Source organism: Onychomys torridus, chromosome 5 (assembly GCF_903995425.1).
Source record: "Onychomys torridus chromosome 5, mOncTor1.1, whole genome shotgun sequence".
Classification (NCBI taxonomy): domain Eukaryota; kingdom Metazoa; phylum Chordata; class Mammalia; order Rodentia; family Cricetidae; genus Onychomys; species Onychomys torridus.
Genome location: NC_050447.1, coordinates 36,348,178 through 36,361,819, shown reverse-complemented (window position 1 = coordinate 36,361,819; position 13,642 = coordinate 36,348,178). Strand labels below are relative to the sequence as shown.

Sequence of the window (13,642 nt, the reverse complement as noted above, 5' to 3'; positions counted from 1 at the left end):
CAAGTCTACGGAAGAGAGAGTTAGAAAGGCAAACATTATCTGGAATCAATATCTTTACAAATCCAAAGGAAACCCCAGCTCCCGAAGGGTTAAGCCAGGGAAGGAAAAGCCATCAGGCTGTTTAGTGAGCTAATGTTTTTATTGACGGGGAGGCCTTTAAGGCCCTAACAGGAAAAGTGGGGAAAATGGCAGATTGTTTGGCTGGGAAGGGACTTTATCCTGTGTGCTCTTTCCTAGTCCTGCACTCAACCCCCTGAAATCCATCTAATGCAGGGGGCTGTCTTATAACACGGAAAAAATCCAACCTGAGAAGTTTCCTCCTTTGTCCTACCCTCTGCCAACGTGGAACCCGCATCTTCCACTGAGAACTTCATCTAATGCACATCTCTGGCTAATGCCTGCTCTGCTGAGCACATCTTAATTTAACAATTGTTATAAAGCACATCCGAAGCTAACATTCCTGGGATAATCCATATTTCAACCTAACTACCCTGGCAGAACATTTCAATCTAATTCCCCTACTGTAAGTACATAGCAATCTAACACCCTCATATAATGTACATCTCAGTCCATTATTTTGTATTTTGTAAGCCATATTTTGATGTCTTTTCCATTAGGTCACAGGACTGTCTGGAGACGGTGGCCATCCTTGTGCTGAAAGCTTCCATAGTTCTTACGTTGTCCTATGGTGACAGGCTGCTGATGGATATGCTCATGAACTTTCACCTTTGGCATCTTGGGTTCAGCTCTGGCTTGTTTCTGTGCTTGGAGTCTTAAGCATCCTGTTGGGAGCAGGGGTGACCCGAGAGCCCTGACAAGCCCTCTCTTATGCTAACCAGCAGGGCAGGCCACCTCAAAAGATCAGAGTGTACCTCAGGAGAGGGCCATGAGAGGTCAATGTCAGGGTCAGGGGTCAGGGTGTAGCTGTTGGCTAATAGAGTGCAAGCTAACCTGTCGTCAAATTGCTGGGCTCAAAGACAATGGCTACCTCCTGCTGCTGATTTTACCCTGGGGGAGGGAGTTACTGGCTTTATTGGAAACCTGCCAGTCTCAGAGGTGATGGAAGTGGCTGATCACAGCTAAAGACTGTTTGATTGTTGATGGAGAGGCAGTTCTGTGGTTGGTCCCCAACTGAAAGATCTACACAGTTGCTTATTGATGTCTGAGTTTTCCACGTATGATGGATTTTTCTTCCATCTCCCATGCAGCTGGGACACCACTCCACAGTGGAGGTAGACCACTGTGATGGTTAGTCATAGATTTTTTTTTCAGGAACTGAGAACCACTAGAGGCAATATTGTCACTGAGTCTTGGCATGACTTAGGATAACATCGACCCTCTGTTGCCACTTCAATGGGGCTAAAAAGAAACCAACCCATAATGAACTGAAATTGGGTATAAAATAGCCATCTAGACCAAGGCATTTGGGTAAACACAAAAAAAGAAAACGAATATATTCTGGAAGAGATACAGAATTCCGTCAATATCCTAACCTCAAACTTTCAACCCATCTCATGTAGGACAAAGAGATGGACTCACCTTTATTAATCTTTCTTTACCTATATTATTCGTTTTTTATCTACTGGTTGGGGGAATCTAACCAGGCTAGTGGCTTGGTTAGATAGTTCATGGAGAGGAGGTTACTGAAGACTTAAATTCCCCCAATTTCCTGGCATCCAATAAATTTAAGAAAGGTGAAAACAGGAGATGGGAAACAAAGTACAGATGTAAAAAGTGGTGTTCCTAAGAGTCATATGAATGGTGGAGGATTGCCGGCAAACATGCAGCCTGATAAGACAGACAGTGAAGGACCAGAGGGCACAGATGGGAGGAGTGCTTATTAAAATGGCCAGGCTGCTCCCCTTCTGTATTATGCCTCAAGAAATGGCACCAGCTGGCTGGGCAGTGGTGGTGCACATTTTTTGTCCCAGCACTCAGGAGGCAGAGCCAGGCAGATATCTGTGAGTTCAAGGCCAGCCTGGGCTACAGAGTAAATTCCAGGAAAGGCGCAAAGCTACACAGAGAGACCCTGTCTCGAAAAACCAAAAAGAAGAAGGAGAAGGAGAAGGAGAAGGAGCACAAGAAGAAGAAGAAGAAGAAGAAGAAGAAGAAGAAGAAGAAGAAGAGGAGGAGGAGGAGGAGGAGGAGGAGGAGGAGGAGGAGGAGGAGGAGAAACGGCACCAGCCCTTTTTCTCTAACTTAACAAGGAAGCATACAGGGGAGCCACCCCAGATTATGAAGAATGACCTTCTAGGATATGACATCGACAGGTCGGGATACATGGCTTCAGCCACACCAGTGTGCTGTGAGGGTATATGGTGAGATTTTTTGATTGTTTGTAAACACCATTTTTGCTTCTTTAATCCTAGGTGTTCTTTGATAAAGAGTATCACATTGTCCACTGAACACAAGTACAACAAAGGCTAATTCAGATCAAGGACAGCTGCCTACCACGCATAAAGTACACATTAAAACATCCACACAGATGTTTGTGTCCTTTCATCCCTCCTCCCCTCTTTCCTTCCTCCCTGTGGATAGAACTTCAGGCCCGATAGGCAAAGCACTTTACTACTGAGTTACATCTCTAGTCCTTGATTCCTTTCTCCATTAAGCTGGGACATGCGTTTCATTCTGATGATGGGTTTTGGATAATAAATCTCCTCTTGGTGAGCAAGCCTATATTTAGAAATACAGGTACATTCCAACTTGACCAAGGGATGACTTTAGTCTAGACATCAATAAAGTATGGCCTATAGGATAAATCTGGCACACTTCCTAATTTTGTAAATAAAGTTTTATTGAAACATTGTCATGATCATTCATTTATATATTAACTATGCACCGAGTACATCAAAAATAACAGAGTTGTTGCAACAAAGATAGTATGCTCAAAAGGCCTAATAGCTTTATTAGAAATACTTTTATAGAAAATGTTTTCAGGCTTGGAAACTGGGAGATATTCTTTCATTTTTTTGTTTAAAAATGTAACAACTTAAAAACTATATTCATTTATATGTGTGTGAATGTGGGGGTCAGAGAACAACTTGAGGGAATCTGTATTATCCCTCTACCATGTAAGACCTGGAGATCGAACTCAGGTCCTGAGGCTTGGTGGCAAGCACCTTTACTCACTGAGCCATATCACAGGTCCTTGTTTACAATCTTATGCAGACTTGCAATATGCAAAGCAGGGACAAGTATCAAACATTTCCCCAGGAAGCCTGAACTCTTTCCTGTTAGGCATAAGCGTTTTATTATTGGTAGAATATTCCTGGTTCCATGGAGCCATCTGTGTGTTCTGCACTGGTTGGGGCGGCTCTGAGTGTTTCTTATGGTCCTAAATGCTCAGAGGTCTATTAAGAGATGATGTAAGTGGTATAGCCGATCTGTCTGTGCCTGAAAGACTTGGGACTTTTTGATATTTTAATTGCGGAAGGAGGGAATTACTGAGGGGGGGGGAGGAGAGAGGGGGCAGTAGGGGAAAGGAGCAACAGAGGACAAAAGGTAATGACACGTATGAAGAGGCTGTGATGAAACAGCATTTTGCATGTTAAGCTAACAACTCAACACTGAAAAAATGGGCATAGTGAAGCTAGAGAGATGGTTCAGCACTTCAGAGAACTTGATGTCCTTACAGAGAACCTAGGTTTGCTTTTCAGCACCCACATGGAAGCTCACAGTTGCCTAAAACTCTAGTTCTAGGCATCTGATGCCATCTTCTGGCCTCTTGGGGCATCAGGCACATATGTGGTACACATACATACCTATAGGCGAAACACTCATGCATATAAATTAAAAATAAACACTTCTTGAAAACAATAAGGATGTGTTTTCTTATCTTATAATCTAAGGATTAAATGAGATTTTTATATGTATGTGTATGTGTGTTTTGCACACACATACACACACACATATATATAGTGACTTATTATAAAGCTTGCCTCACAGTTATTTTAACTACATTATGTTAATATATTATAATTAGCACAAATGTTAATACCATCAATTATTATAACATTTGCCAATTATATTAATAGTATTAATATTATTTCATTTGAATAGGTTAACATAATAATATGACTGTATACATCTATTATCCTGTAGTTATTGCTATTACTAAGGACTTTGTCAGTGCTGTACCTTTATTTGCATCTTGTTCTAAACATCCCTAAACAAGGGTTTGGAATGTAGCTTAGTGGGAGAGTGCTTGCTTAACATACTCAGTCCTCTAGGTTTAATACCAAGTACTGAAAAAAGCCAAAAACAAAATAATTATCCCTCGCAACACTAACACTTACTCGTTCATTAATGTGATTGGTCACACTGAACAAGGGTTGTGTGCTGAGGGGATCAAAGATGGAAGCCCACTGGATGCCAGCTGCACAGCTACCCTGCTCTCGCTCCACTCTTTTGAGCAGCTCAGATAACTGGACAGTTAATGAATTCATTTACTTTTTTGTTTTGTTTGTTTGTTTTAGACAGTTTTGTGTAGGACAAATGGCCTCAAACTTGGTATTCAGCTGAGGATGATCTTGAGAGTCTGATCCTTTCACATCGACCTCCCCAGTGCTGGATTTCAGGTGTGTGCCCCACTGCCTGCTTAGTGTTTATTGCTCTCTATCTTCTGTGGGGTTCAGAGTGACACCACTGTTCAAAACAGCTCCTACCTCTCCATCTGTGTTCCACAATTAACTCTTCAGCTAGCAATTTGGTTTCAGTGCCAATGAATTAATTAGATGTTCAATGCTCTTTACCAGAAGTCTATCCTGTCAGTGGATAGGAAAGAAACAATTATTATTTAATATGTATCGAAGAGCTCCATGAACACAGACAACCTGCCTCACTGTTGAGGTAACAGCACGCTTCAGTCACCCATAACTTAGAAAAGCAGTTGGACACTCATGGAAGCCCAAGCTCTCCAACACTGTGATATGACAGACTGCTCTGGCCCCTGACCCCTGATAGGTCAAGCAGTTCCTAATTATTTTTTCCCTAGTGCATTTTCTATATTGGGATTACTAAACAGTCATTTCCAATGATGCCATCCCATAACTCCTTGTCCCGGGCAGAGGGAGCCCTTCAAGAAGCCATGTTTTCCACCACCACGAACAGAATAGCAGAATTCACACAACTACAAATGTCCCTGAATGAAGGCTTTAGGACCTTTTAGTTTTACCTTTCCTCTTTCATAGATTGGCTCAGGTTACTCAGAAAAGATCCAGAGTTGCTGCCCAGAGAATCATCTGGACAGTGTGAGCTCCTGACCATGAAGAATGGCTTCTACATAGCTGGGGCTCTTTTGACCCAGTGGTCAACTGTGTAAGCTTTGAATAAGTCAGCCCTGGGTTCAAGTCTTGCCCATGTTCTTTACCAGAGACTTGCCTTGTATCACTCTGACCCTTGGTTTCTTCATCATTAGTGAAAGGTCATGCCTACCTCATACACTGTTTTGCACATTAATCTGAAAAAGGCCCAGTAAATCGTCATTGCTCTAATGTTCACTGTATTGCTATATTAGAATAGAAATAGAACTCACAGTTCCTGTTTGGAGCAACTTAAACAACATGGTATAATTAGAAATTGATAAAACAAGGTTAAAAAACATCAACATATTTACACATGGCTAATGTATGCCAGTCAAAGGTTGAGGGCATCAGAGTGACTCATTAACTATTATTTGTTGTTCATAGACTGTAAAGAAGTCTGGACCTCATTGGCCTTCATAAATTTAGCATTTTCTAGCAAAAAACACTGGCACAATTTCAACATCCAATATACACCTACTGAACTCAACTGGATTTCTTTGTAAATTCACCACCATTCCAGCAAAAGTAACCATGGGTGCAATTGATATATACATTGAAACATGAACATCATGCCAGTTGGAGAGGTCTTGAAGTCAACATCAGGAGTACAAAAATGGGAATTGAACTCAGGACCTCTGGAAGAGCAGTTGGTGCTCTTAACCACTGAGCCATCTCTCCAGCCCCAAAACAGAAGTTCTTAATGGAATGGGCGAATACAATGGAATATTACCTTGCAGTAAAAATGAATGACAACATGCTATGAGACTGATGGCCACTGACAATGCCAGGCTAAGTAAAAGCAGCCAGTCAAAGATGCACATAATATAAGCTGGGCAGCGGTAGCTCACGACTTTAATCCCAGCACTCGGGAGGTAGAGGCAGGCGGATATCTGAGTCCGAGGCCAGCCTGGTCTATAGAGTAAGATCCAGAACAGGCACCAAAACTACACAGAGAAACCCTGTCTCAAAAAACAACAACAACAACAAGATATACATAGTAAATGATTCTATTTATAGGACATGCTTACCACCCAAAAGTTCATGAAGACAGGAAGGAAGTAGATCAGTGGTTGCCTAGGCCTGAGGATGTTGAATGGAAACAAGAATGAGAGTTCCCTTTGGGATGATGAAGGTAATGTCTGAATGGTGAGTGTAGTGATGATCACATAGTCCTGTGAACATGCTTACACTCATTGAATAGTGTCCTTTAATTGGATAGAATGCTTAGTACAGGGACTCCATCCCAGTTATGATTAATAATTTAAGAAGTGGGGTGGGGGTCAAACACATTGAGATATCATCAGAATACTGGCAAGATGGCTCAATGATTAGGAAGTGTTTGTTGCTCTTGAAGAGGACCGAGTTCAATTCCCAGTCATACTCTGGGTATCTTACAATTGCCTGAACCTGCTTTCAAGTTCTTACACACATAAATACACACAGAATTGGAAATATAGCTATGCTTCAAAACTGCTCAACTACATGCTTTAAGATCTAAGAGTTTACTTTATAAGAAACATAAAACAGGAAACCAGTATTTTAGTTTACAAATATATATGAAGCTGGAATACATATTCTGTATATTCTACATATTCTCTCCCATGTGTAACCTGTAGACTATTTTTTTTCCTTTTGAGATAGTGTCTCACTGTCAACTCTTTAGGTATATCAGGCTGACCTCAAAATCACAGCAATCTGCCTGCCTCTGTGCTTTCAGTTCTGGGATTAAAGGTGTGTGTCAAAATGCCTGGTGATGAACAACCATTTGATTAAGGTGTACCTTACATACCGTATATTACAGAATCCACTCACTTTGGATGCAATTATATATCTATATTTTAATCACAAATTACTTTACTTTTTTTTTGGATCTAGAGTTTGATGCAGCCAGCGAAGTGCTCTCTCTCTCTCTGAGCTATATTCTGAGCTCTTGTACTTAAAATTTTTTATAATAAAACCAAGAAATATTTATATATTTTGTTTGGACATCTATATATCAGTATGTATTATTTATGATTTAATTTTCTACTTTCCTGCATACTATATTTTACAAAGTTTCTACAATGAATTATGTTACCCTAGAAAGAGTTAAATAGTATAAAGATAAGTCTATTACATTAGGGGCTAGAGAGATGGCTCAGCAGATAAAAGTGTACTTTTCTAGAGGACCTGGGTTCAATTTCTAGTACTCACATAGCAGCTCACAAAGGTTTGTAACTCCAGTTCCAGGTATCAAATGTCCTCTTCTGGTATTGTACATATAAACATGCAGGCAAAACACGCAGACACATAAAAAACAAATAAATCTTAAAAATAGAAAAAAAAAATATAGCGTTACCAAGAAGTGATTGAGAAGCCCAGCTAATCAGGGCAGGTATTTTAAAGGAAAAATGAAGGGGGTAGCAACTAGAAAAACTTCTTGAATGGAGGTTTCAGAAATAAAAAATTTCCAGGGTCCAAGGATGTCCTCCAAGTGGAACCAATCAGAGTCAAGTTGGAGCAATGCTTCGAGGAATTCTGAGAATCTTGGGATTTGATATCAGGAAAGAGAAACTGCCGCCTGCTCACTGACAGTGAGTGTTTGCAATTGATTAGTGATGTCTGCATGGACATAAGAATGGAGGGATAATGGCAACCAAACCATAGACTTTCTACCACTGAAGGGCATTATGTAGACACAGCCCAGTTTTTTTCTACAGTCTTTGAGAAATCATATGCTGATTTCTACATGCTGAGCTGACAAGGTAGACTTTGAACTCTCATCTAATTTTTCCAAATTCCCATGAACATGTTCCAACCCACACAAGCTCCACTCCACTTGATAACACTGGCCTTGCCTGAGGTAACTCAATGACATGTGAAATTTCTATTGTGCCAGTGGAGAGAATGAACAATGCAAACAGGGAAGAGGGGTGGGGTGGAGAGGTAAGAAGGAGGTTAGAACTGCAGCCTCCTCCAGCCTCGAGTTCCTGAAAATACCCTCTATGACAGCTGGATGTAGCCTGCTCTCCTTGAAAGACAGCTCCCCTCAACCCCAACAGAAGATATTTTTAGTATATCCTGGGTACCAGACAACTGCTCCTATGTCCTGAAAAATGATGAATTCATTCAAACAACAAGTCAGGGCCCTGGGTATCACTCAGCTCCAGCCAGTCATAACAGCTGCCAAATATAAAATATTACATGTATCCCGTGAGTCTTGGTTTGCATTCCCCTCAACATGCATATTCAAGAATCTCCTTCTATCCCTAGCTGTCAGAAATGATGACAGTTGCGTTAGGGGTGGGGGGTCCTCTAGCATTATCGAGAGAGATTATTTTTTAACCAAATTTATTTTCCATTGTAAGTGTTTAAATCTATATTAAGTCCAGATTAACGCAGGCAGCAGCTTCAAAGGATATCAACTGGGGGGGGGGGATAATAATAAATGAAATGGTTCAGGACGGGTCCCATCACAAGGAATATTTTCAGACTAGAAAAGAAAGTTGTTTGGATTAAAAAGATATCTAAAGAAAATACGTTTCCCAGGGATTGCTGGCTCCCTTCACCGACACCCAAATGTTGTACACAAACCGAGTCCTGGCACTTTTTCTCTCCTCCTCCTTCTTCGCATGATTGGAATTAATAATGTAAAGAAACCCTAAACAAATCAGGATTAGTGCTAACTGCGTCTTGAGGTTTAGGATGCAGTAGGAAAATGAAAAGGGAGGGGGGGGGTAAAACAAAGAAGGTTGCAAAAAACCAAAAAATCCCCAACTGCCCAGACCACGGGATGCGGAAAGGAGTTGCAGGAAGGGGGTAGGGAGAAGGAGAAGGGAAACAGCAAGAAGGAAGGACCAGCTGAGCTGAGTAATCCAAGTCCTTCTAATCACAGCAGCTTTGGAGATGTGTTCAAAGGCTTTCTCGACCACAGGCTGGGCGAGGTCACCAGCGCAATGCAGTGGCTGGGGAGGGGGAGGGGTGCCTGGGATTTGGATAGAGCTCTGCCATCTCACTTTGTGAGGGGAAGCCTTCTGGATGGTCAGCATACAGTATCTCAGGAAACTGGACCAGTTCTCTAGTTGGGAAGGAACAATTCCATCCCCAACTTGCTCAACCTCTGAAGAGATGAAAAAAAAAATTCCACCCCAGGATGTTTGTTCCTACCTGGAAAGTTCTTCCCAGAGCACTGATCCCAGGAAGAAGAAGAATTTTCTTTTTGAGGATCAGTAATTGCATTATGGAGTGGATTTTAATGAAGCCATTCAGATTCCTTGATGTGTCTGAGGCTGAGTCATTGAAAATGGTCCCAGCACATGGAATCTCTCTCTCTTCCCTTTACAGGAGCCCTCAAGGCAGAAGATGATGCGGACTGAGCACACTTCCTCTGGTCACCTCTTAAGCTTGATTCCCAGTACGTAAAGGCTTCTGTGGAAGCCTCCAATTTTAGCCAAAGGAAGTAGTATCCTCCAGACGCACTCCTATGGCTGCAGAGATCGCGGCTGCCAATGTGAAGCTAGGGCACGAGGCAAGCTCTGCAAGCATGCCAGCCTTCTCCACCATGTTGGCCTCAACAGATTCAGACATGGTGTAACTTTCTCCTTCCCTCATGGCACTGTTGAACAGCCAGCCTGTGACAAGACCCCTCTTGGTGCCTGCCTCAGATGGCTTCTCTTTGGTGAAGGCACAGGCTTCTCTCTGATTTGGCCTAACCTTCCAGCAACCATGCTGGAAGGTTGTGGGAGATCATGTCCTCCATCTGTTTCCTGTTCCGCTTTTCAGCATGTCCTCTTTTCTCTCCTGCAGCTCAGTGAGAGGCCTGCACATCGTGGGACATCCACTCCCTCTCCCTGTCTGTGCAGAAGTTTATTGTCTCTGCAGGTTTGTTGTTCTCTCTCCCCAGAGATGCACCAGAGGGGAGAGAGAGATGAGAGACTGGGGGGCTGGGTGACTTTCTTGTTTTGCAATGTCTGTGGCCATTTGTGGCTTGTTGTAACTCCGCAGTAGATTGGTACTAAAAACAACAGCATGCATTTTAAAGGGCTCTTGATAGTTACCATGGTAATTTGAGATTTTGATAAATAAAAATATATTCTGGGGAATAAGAAGAAGTCAGAGGTTTAACCTTCAGAAAACCTCATTATACTAATGATGGGTGAAGAATGAGGGAGAAATGTTAAAATCATGGCCCTGCGCTAGCATCAACTCAGTTCCAGCCTAAAAATGAAGGATTTTTGTTGTCAGTAGGAACATATATCCTTACAATCTCAAACGCTATCTGAAGCCAAAACAATGCACCATTAAGGGTAAGTGGTCTTTAGGACTTTAGGTTTCAGAGGTCAGCATAAAGGACATTGTCTTACAGATAACAGGCATATCCCAGACACCAGGGCCTTTGTTGCAAAGAAGAAGCTGAGCCACCAACCCCAGACCTGTCCCTAAGGCCTCCACTTAAACCAACCAGTGGTAATAAGACAAGCGGAAGCTGCTCATACAATGACACACAATTACTTACACATGGATTTTAGAGGCACACATACCATTTTGTATGTAGACATACACACAGAAACACACCGTCAGCCTTCCCTAAATGCCAATCCTCAACTGCCAGTTCAGCCAAATACAGATTTAAAATATGTGAGAAAGTGACATCTACACAGGACAGGCCCGGACTCCCTCTTGTCAGTGTTCCCTGAACAAGTACAGTAGAAGGATTTACACAGAACCTACATGGCATTAGAGACAGTGATCTAGACGGACTTAGAGTGCAGGAGGGGTAGGTAGGTTACATGAAATTCCATGCTACTTTCCATGAAGGACTTGAACACTCACAGAGTTTGGTATCTTAAGAGGGCTTTGGAATCAGTTCCCTGAGGGTAACTGTTGATATACATGTAGACACCACACACACACACACACACACACACACACACACACACACACACACACACAGAGATACAAACACACATGGGTGTGGGTGGGTGTGGGTAGGGTGTGGGTGGGGTGAAGGTGGGTTGAGTATCTTGATTCAAAAAATTTGAAATCTGAAATGCTCCTGAATCCAAAACTTTTTGAGTATCAATTTAACACTATGTGTAGAAAACTCCTCCCCTGACCTCATATGACAGATTGTCATCACAATGCAGATATACTAAAAATATTGTATAAAATACCTTCAGGCTATGTGTATAATGTGCAATGTGAAAGGCAAATAAATACAAATTAAAATGGATCACATTCCCATGATAACTCATTATATATATGCAAATATTCCAAAATTGAGGGGAAAATCTGAATTATCAAATACTTCTTGCACTAAATATTTTTGATAAGGAATACTAAGTATGTGTATGTATGTGTGTGTGTATGTGAGAGAGAGAGAGAGAGAGAGAGAGAGAGAGAGAGAGAGAGAGAGAGAGAAACATATATGTATGTACAAAACTTTCCCCTCATAATATAAAAGTCAGGCTCATTAGAAGAAATGGCAGATAGGTGGTAATTTCTATTTAACCAGATGAATTTTGGTACAGAAGGAAAATTGTATAATTAAACAATCATGGCTATGAAACATGATGGTAGAGCTGGGGATGTAGCTCAGTGGAGAGACAGTTTGCCTTCTATGCACGCACGAGAGCACAAGTCTGATCCCTAGTACTGCATAAGCCAAGCATGGTGGCCCAGTCACCACCACAGTCCTTGGGGGGTGGAAGCAGGAGAATTGGGAGATCAAGGCTTGGGGACAATAAAAAACAGGCAAACAGAAAGAAAAGACAATGGTCTGGATGGTAAGGCAATCCGAAATAGATTTTCAAGAACTGAGATGTAACCAGTTCTGCAATTGGGCCGTTCACAAGGAGGAAATGCCATGAGCAGGGTCACAGGGATAGCCCAAGAATGCTGTCCACTCCAGTGCCCCTTCCACATGTGGTTGCCAGTTCACACTGGTTTGCGTGGATGGTGACTGGGGTTGCATAGGCCAAAGACCTTCTCTGTAAGGACTGTGCTCTCTGGCCCACTGAGACAGACATCGGGACTCAACACAGGTTAATTCCATTCTTTTTATGATGGAATCTGTTCCAGGTGATTTAGGCATCTTTGGCAAAGAGCTAGCCCATCTCAGAAAGAGCAAGGTGCCAAGGAGAGACAACAATCGTGGTTCTTTTCCTGCTGCTTGCCCTTCAAGAAACAAGCGAATTCGCCAGCCCGTAGCTGTACCTCCCTGTTTCTCATTTCACATAGCGGAAACAGAGAAAGTTCTTGAAGTCTGAACAGTGATAATTAAGTCTGGATTGGATGGGGTATTTGTAATTTTGAATGTTTGAGTTCTGAGAGGAAAAAGCTATGTCATGTTGTTGGCCAAATGACCCTAGTGATTAAGATTCCTATGGCATTATTTAGTTAGCTGGCTTTTTATAACACTATGAGGTTTGCTGTGAGCTGTGAAGGAAGCCACTAGGCTCAGAGGGATGAGGACACCTCCAGAGAGCATCAGAAGCAGCAGTGCCTTCTCCCCACCCTTGTTACTCACAGCATTAGCCTCTCCAAACTCCTTCAGGCCCAGGAGACAAGCTGAGAGTAGCCGAAATAAGCATTTTTCTGAAGCCAATGGAAATGGTGTCCTGATCCAGGAAAAGAAAAGTGAGACAGGAAAGGGAGGGTCACATTTTTGAAGGAAATCATGCAGAATTTTGGTAAATCCTTTGTTGATGAAAAAAAAAAATGAACAGCACATTAATTATGTCCTGAGAATGGAACATTGCTAGTGTGTATTTCCTAGGCTGGGTCTGTCATCAAAACATTTACTACCCAGTGGACTGGAGACTTGGGTCTTACATATGTTGTGAACATTCCCACAGTGTTGAAATCTGCCTGAAGCAGGAGATAGGATGACAGTTTATGAGACACGACCTAATTGTTTGGGACCCTTACAAGACAGGAAGGTCCCATACCCTGCAGAGTAATAAAATGAAATACACCAAGAAAAACATCTTCTCTCTCTCTGTCTCTGTCTCTGTCTCTCTCTCTCCTTCCTTTTGTCTCTTTGTGCCTTAAAGAAGAATTTATCAGGGATAAGCAAATTGGAGGGGGACTGGAGGATGGCTTAGGGGATAAAACACTTACTGTGCAAGTGTAAGGACCAGACTTTAGGTCCCTAGCAGTGATGTCAATGCCAGGACAAGTGTGGCAGTATGTCTGTAATCTTAGTGCTTGGAAGGCAGAGACTAGGTATCCCTGGAGCAAGCTGGCTCCCTAGACTTGCTGAATCAGTGAGAGACTCTGCCTTAAAGAAAAAGGGGAGAGCAATATGGGAGATCACCTGATACCAACCTCTGGCTTCCACATACATGTGCATGTGT

At 42.2% G+C, this 13,642-nt stretch overlaps 1 long non-coding RNA gene across 1 annotated transcript; it reads left to right on the top strand.

Annotated features, from left to right (window-relative positions):
* The first annotated feature begins 4,511 nt into the window (after positions 1–4,511).
* LOC118584719 lies at positions 4,512–11,220 on the top strand. The gene is made up of 3 exons (XR_004945045.1): positions 4,512–4,580; positions 9,630–9,699; positions 10,092–11,220. It is a non-coding gene; the product is annotated as an uncharacterized LOC118584719 (long non-coding RNA).
* Positions 11,221–13,642: the final 2,422 nt, after the last annotated feature.